Raw genomic sequence first — 6,621 nt, forward strand, 5'->3', positions numbered from 1 at the left:
AAAAACCATTTTGTTATCCTCCCATTTTTGTCAACACCATTGCTATCCGGCCGGGGATTATTGGTCCCCAAAAAGTCTCTCAACAGCACCTTCTCAGGTGGGAAGATCCATTAATGTCCTACAGGGAGTTCCCAGACAGTATCAGGACTATATCGATGTATTCCAGAAGCCAGAAAGACCTGAATTGCCACCCCACAGAGAATACGACTGTGCCATTTCTTTAGAGCCAGACACTGTAGTTCCTTTTGGGCGGATGTACTCCCTCACTGAACCAGAGAAACAAATTTTGAAGGAGTACCTAGATGAGAATCTACAAAGTGGGTTAATAACTCCCTCCTCTTCACCCGCCGTGGCTCCTCTTTTCTTTGTACCGAAGAAAACCAAAGATCTGCGTCCCTGTATCGATTTCAGAGGGTTAAACAGGATCACTATCAAAGACCGGTATCCGTTACCCCTCATCAAAGACATCTTAGAAGCAGTCAGAGGAGCCAAGAGATTCACTAAGCTGGATCTCCGAGGAGCCTATCATCTACTAAGAATCAGAGAAGGTGATGAGTGGAAGACCGCCTTTAGAACGCCTTTTGGTCACTACGAATATAGAGTAATGCCCTTCGGACTCACTAATGCCCCGTCCATCTTTCAAAGATTCATGGATTCTATCTTTTCTGATCTTTTGCAACAAACAGTGGTAGTGTATCTTGACGATATCCTAATTTATTCGGTTCATCCAGAGGAACATTCCAAGCACGTCCGCCAAGTTTTAGAGAGACTCCGACAACATCATTTGTTCTGTAAGCCTGAAAAATTTGAATTTGATCAGATAGAAGTAAAATATTTGGGATACTGTATAGACCAAACCGGAGTTGCCATGGACTCAGACAAAGTACAGGCAATATTGGATTGGCCATCTCCTTCTTCCATCAAGGAGACTCAATGTTTTTTGGGACTAGCCAACTTCTACCGACAGTTCATAGCAGACTTTGCCCAGAGAACCAGCTTCATTACCCAAACCCTCAAAAAAGAACACCTAAAGAAAGGTTTTTGTTGGACACCAGGAGCTGAGTCAGCTTTTCAGGACTTAAAGAAAGCCTTTATTCAAGCCCCTATTCTTCGACACCCAGACACCAGCAAACAATTCATTGTTGTCATAGACGCCTCAGAAAGAGCCATTGGGGCTGCCTTGTTACAAAAACAAGACGATGATGACCTAGAACACCCTGTATTTTATCTATCACACATTCTATCTGATTCTGAGCGAAACTATTCCGTGCTAGAACGCGAATTACTCGCCTTAAAGGTCGCGTGCACCGAATGGAGACACTTTTTGATGGGATCAAAGGAGCCCTTCGAAGCCCGGACTGATCACAGAAATCTACAGTGCTTAAGAAATTTCCAGTGCCAAAACAGCCGGCAGGCTCGATGGGCCTTCTTTTTCAGCCAATATGATTTCTATATCACCTACATCCCTGGTTCTCAGAACATTCTGGCGGATGCCCTGTCCCGACGTTATCCTGGGTGTGGTGATTCTGCGGTTCAAAACTTATTTGACAACAATAAAATCATAGGGGTAACACAGACCTTTTTAGATCAAGTCAAGTCTGAATATGCCCGTCTACACGTAACAGAACTAAAAAGGTTACGTCCACAGTTGCACATAGATCGTGACTACTATTATCATGATAAGGCCCTGTTTTTACCCACTAAAACAGTGCAAATCGAAGCTTTACGCATGTGCCATGATTCCCCCATTGCAGGTCATCGAAGAATGAAAACGACTCAAGATCTTTTGCTTCGCTCTTTCTGGTGGCCAACTCTCAAGGCTGACACAGAGGCATATGTGTTATCCTGTCCTACATGTGCTCAAGCCAAGACACCCCGAACCAGACCTGTGGGGTTACTCCGCCCATTACCTGTTCCCCCAGGCCCATGGCATACCATATCCACCGATTTTATGTGCGCATTACCTTCCTCAATGGGAAACCACGTCATAATGGTAACTGTGGACTCATTCACCAAGATGGCCCACTTCACAGCCTTGAGAAAGCTACCTACGGCAAAGGAGTTGAGTCAGGTCTTTACTCAAGAAATTTTCAGGCTACATGGGCTACCCCAAGTTATTATATCGGACAGGGGTCCTCAATATATCTCCCGTTTCTGGAATCAATTCTGCAAGATCTTGGGGATCCAGGTAGCCTTATCATCCGGGTTCCACCCTCAAACCAATGGACAAACGGAACGACTCAATCAGGGTCTCGAACAGTACTTACGTAGCTTCTGTAACGCTACACAAAGTAATTGGGCTCCCTACTTACCGCTTGCAGAATTCTCCTATAATAACTCTCTACACAGTGCCTCTAAAGTCTCTCCTTTTTATGGCTCTTATGGTTTCCATCCCAGGGCTTTCCCAACACCCCTGAGAGACAACTCCAATCTTCCCGCCATCTGCTCCTTCGTTCGACAGCTACGGGGTATACAGCGAATTATCCATTCCAACCTTGTGTCCACCAAATCCCGCATGAAGAAAATGGCAGATAGGAGACGCTGTGCGGCTCCTCCGTATCAGGTCCATGATAAAGTCTGGCTCTCCTCTAGATTCCTACCTCTCCGACTTACCCAAAACAAATTCAAACCCCGCTTTTATGGTCCCTTTCTCATTCTCAAGAAAATCAACCCAGTGTCTGTACGTCTTCGCCTACCTCGGACGTGGAAGATCCACCCGGTGTTCCATGTCTCGCAACTGAAACCCTACCGTCCTGATCCTTTTCAAAGACAGTTGCCCTGTCCCCCTCCTCTGTTGGTTGATAACGTACCTGAGTACGAAGTTCAAGAGATCTGTGACTCTCGGTTTTTCCATGGGCACCTCCAGTATCTTATTCATTGGAAGGGCTACCCTATGAGTGAGTGTTCCTGGGAGGATGCCTCCTCAGTTCATGCTCCTCTTTTGATCCGCCGCTTTTTTCGGCTTTTCCCTCACAAACCCGGGGCCTCGGGGAGGGGGCATACTGTTACGCCACGGCCCTCGCCGCGGCGCTCGCCGAGGCAGCGGGCTCAGGGTGCCGCGGCACATCAATATCACCGCGGCCGACACCCGGGTCGCGGAGAGCGCCGCGACCGGTGCTCGGTTCACAGTGAACACCGCGGCTGACGCCTGGGTCGCGGGGGATACCGCGGCTCAGGCAGGAGCCGTGGAGGCTCCTAGGAGCCGGTTTACGGGTTGCGGCACTCGCCGCTTACCTTATTTTAAGCTCTGCCATAAAGGCAGACGCTACTTGGCAACATACAGCGCATTATGCGCTTAACCATTTATTACTTGCATGTTCACTTACCACTTACCGATATCCTGGGAACAAACCCGAACCATTACACAAGGAGCACTTTATACTTTCCCTTTTTCTTCCCAGCATGCTGACCTCTTCCTCTCTGCCCAGCATGCATTGTTAGACGCACGTTTCTGATTCACTATTGTTTTCTTTTCCCCAATCCAAGATGGTGGCATTTCTACTTCCTGTTTTCTACTTCCTGTCTAGGGGTATATAAGGGGATTCCAACTGCCTATTCATTGCGTTGCAACACTCCTTGGTGATAGTCACGCTCCTATTTGATATTCCTCTGTGAATCTTGTCTATTCCTGATCTGCCTTGTTTTCCTGCCTTCCTGATCTACGGTCCTAATACCCTGGTGTCCTCCTTTTCGTTTCAGGGAGTTCCTGTGGAGGTTTTTTACCCTACTGGGTTTTTCCTCTGGGACTCCTTCTGGAGGGCACGGACTGTAGTGGTTCGCTCATACCAAACAGCACCGTGGCTACCGGAAGGGGTCGCCCCTACCTCGGCCAGAGCAGAACCCGTCGGAACAAGGACCGTTCCCCTACACCCCTCAGCTGCGAGGGTAAGACCATTGAAAACCGCGACAAGAAAGATGTGCGGTACAGCGGCTTCGGCAATAAAAGTCTCCAGTGCTTCTGCACTCCTGGGCAGGTATGACCGTTCTCTGTGGGACTCCCTCAATAGATTCACAGAGAAATTGCCCAGAGAAGACAGACAAGATTTTCAAGAGATCTTGCAGGAGGGATGCCTGGTATCCAACCAGGTTATCAGCGCAGCGGCAGATGGGGCGGATCTAGCTGCGCATGGGTATGCACATGGAATCTGTGCAAGAAGGTCTTCCTGGCTGAGGCTGACTGGGTTAAAACAAGAAGCACAACAGCGCATCCTGAATCTCCCATTCGCCGGGAACTCGCTGTTCGGTACCCATGCAGACGAGGAAATGGCCCGCATGAAGACCGAGGTGGACACCATGAGGGCCGTAGGCCTGGAAAGGAAGAAAGATTTCAGGAGAAGGTATAGGCCTTATGACAGGCGCCCTTTCCAGCAGAGGGTTCAATCCCCTCACTGGTCCCAGAGGCCACAACAACGGCAGGGACGCCCTCTTTTTCAGCGAAGGAACACAAGGGAGCGAGGGTCCAGTAGACCTCAGCAGTCCACACCGAATGCGCCGGCCAAACAATGAGATCTCGCTTCCCTCGACACTGTACACCACTCCGGTGGGGGGAAGTATTGCAAGTTATCTTCACGAGTGGCACTCTATCACAAGAGACAAATGGGTGCTCAATATTGTCGAAAATGGCTACTCTCTTCTTTTCAAACAGCCTCCACCACACTTGCCACCAGCCAAATGCAATCCATCTCATCTCAGCCTGCTGCGCAAAGAGGCTCTCGCCCTCTTACAAAAGAATGCCATAGAAAGGGTTCCACCTGCGCACAGAGGAAAGGGGGTTTACTCCCGTTATTTTCTGGTGGCGAAAAAGGGCCGAGAGGGCGTCTTCAGACCAATTCTGGACTTACGGCTGCTGAACAAATACATAAGAAAACAGAAGTTCAGGGTGCTAGCGCTTCACCAGATTTTCCCTCAACTACATCAGGGAGACTGGATGTGCTCCATCGACCTGCAGGATGCATATTTTCACATCCCAAAAGCTCCCAAGCATCGGAAATTCTTGCGCTTCCAAGTAGCGTCACAGCATTACCAGTTCAGAGTTCTACCATTTGGCCTGAAATCTGCCCCACGCGTCTTCTCGAAATGTATGGCGGTGGTAGCGGCACATCTTCGAAAACAAAAGATATTCATCTACCCATACCTAGACGACTGGTTACTGAAGGCTTCTTCTCCGGAGCAGGCAAGAAGCCATCGGGACATTGTGCTCAGGGTTTGCGAGTCTCTAGGTCTTCAGGTCAATTCCCAAAAGTCAACATTGATTCCAACACAGAACCTTCACTACCTGGGAGCTATAATAAACACAGAACTCCAAAGAGTGTATCCTTCGGAGGAACGACTATCCTCAATAGACAGGAAGTGTCAGGACCTGTTGAAAGCCAACGCACCTTCGGCACGTCAGGTGACATCGCTGCTGGGCTCCATGGCATCATGCATCTTCATTGTCCCAAATGCCAGACTGCACATGAGGCCTCTCCAAGAGGCATTGGAGAGCAACTGGAGCCAAAGGACAGGTCGCTGGGAGGACAGAGTGCGACTACCGGCAGCGGCACTTCAGTCATTGAAATGGTGGATGCACAGACCTCACCTGTCAATAGGTGCTCTGTTTCACCAGGTAGTTTCATCCGACACTCTCGTAACGGATGCGTCTCTTCAGGGATGGGGGGCTCATCTGGGTCCCCTTCAAGCTCAAGGCCTGTGGTCAGACAAGGAAAAGCAGTACCACATCAATCTGCTGGAACTCAGAGCGGTCCATCTGGCTCTCAAGTCTTTCACACCATTGATTCAGGGGAAAACTCTCCTAATACAAACGGACAATACAACCACGATGTATTATTTGAACAAACAGGGGGGAACGAGATCCCTACCCCTATCTCGAGAGTCCCAAACGATATGGCATTGGCTCCTGGCCAGAGGAATGTCACTTACAGCGGTTCACCTGCCAGGACAACAAAACGTGGAAGCAGATTTCCTGAGCAGACACCTAGAGGACGCACACGATTGGGTCCTACACGGCGAAGTCGTCAAATACATCTTCGCTCAATGGGGTCGACCTCAATTGGATCTCTTCGCAGACGACTGGTCAGGGATATTTCTCTACGCCTTTCCACCGATTCCCCTCATACCGGCAGTGATCAACAAACTTTACAGATCCAGAACCAGAATGATTCTCATAGCGCCACAATGGCCCCGTCAATTGTGGTACACAGATCTCCTCAACCTATCCGAAAAACCTCACAGGAGGCTGCCGTGCAGACCGGATCTTCTGAGCAGAATGGAGGGCAGGATTCTGCATCCCAACCTACCCTCTCTGAGCTTAACAGCATGGCTCCTGAATTCCTGCAGTATGGGCACCTAGGGCTCTCACAGGAGTGTATGAACATCTTGAAAGAGTCCAAACGACCTTCCACGCGGCGTTCTTACGCTTTTAAGTGGAAAAGATTCTACATATGGTGCTGTCAACAAGGCCAGAATCCCATACGGGCTCAGGAGGATGTCATACTGTCCTATTTACTTCATCTGGCAAAGTCCGGTCTGCAGGTATCATCCATTAAGGTACATTTGTCTGCCATTACAGCCTATCGTAAGTCACCTTCTCAGGAATCCTTCTTTACGAAACCTGTAGTCAAG

This window comes from Pleurodeles waltl, chromosome 12 (assembly GCF_031143425.1).
Source record: "Pleurodeles waltl isolate 20211129_DDA chromosome 12, aPleWal1.hap1.20221129, whole genome shotgun sequence".
Classification (NCBI taxonomy): Eukaryota; Metazoa; Chordata; class Amphibia; order Caudata; family Salamandridae; genus Pleurodeles; species Pleurodeles waltl.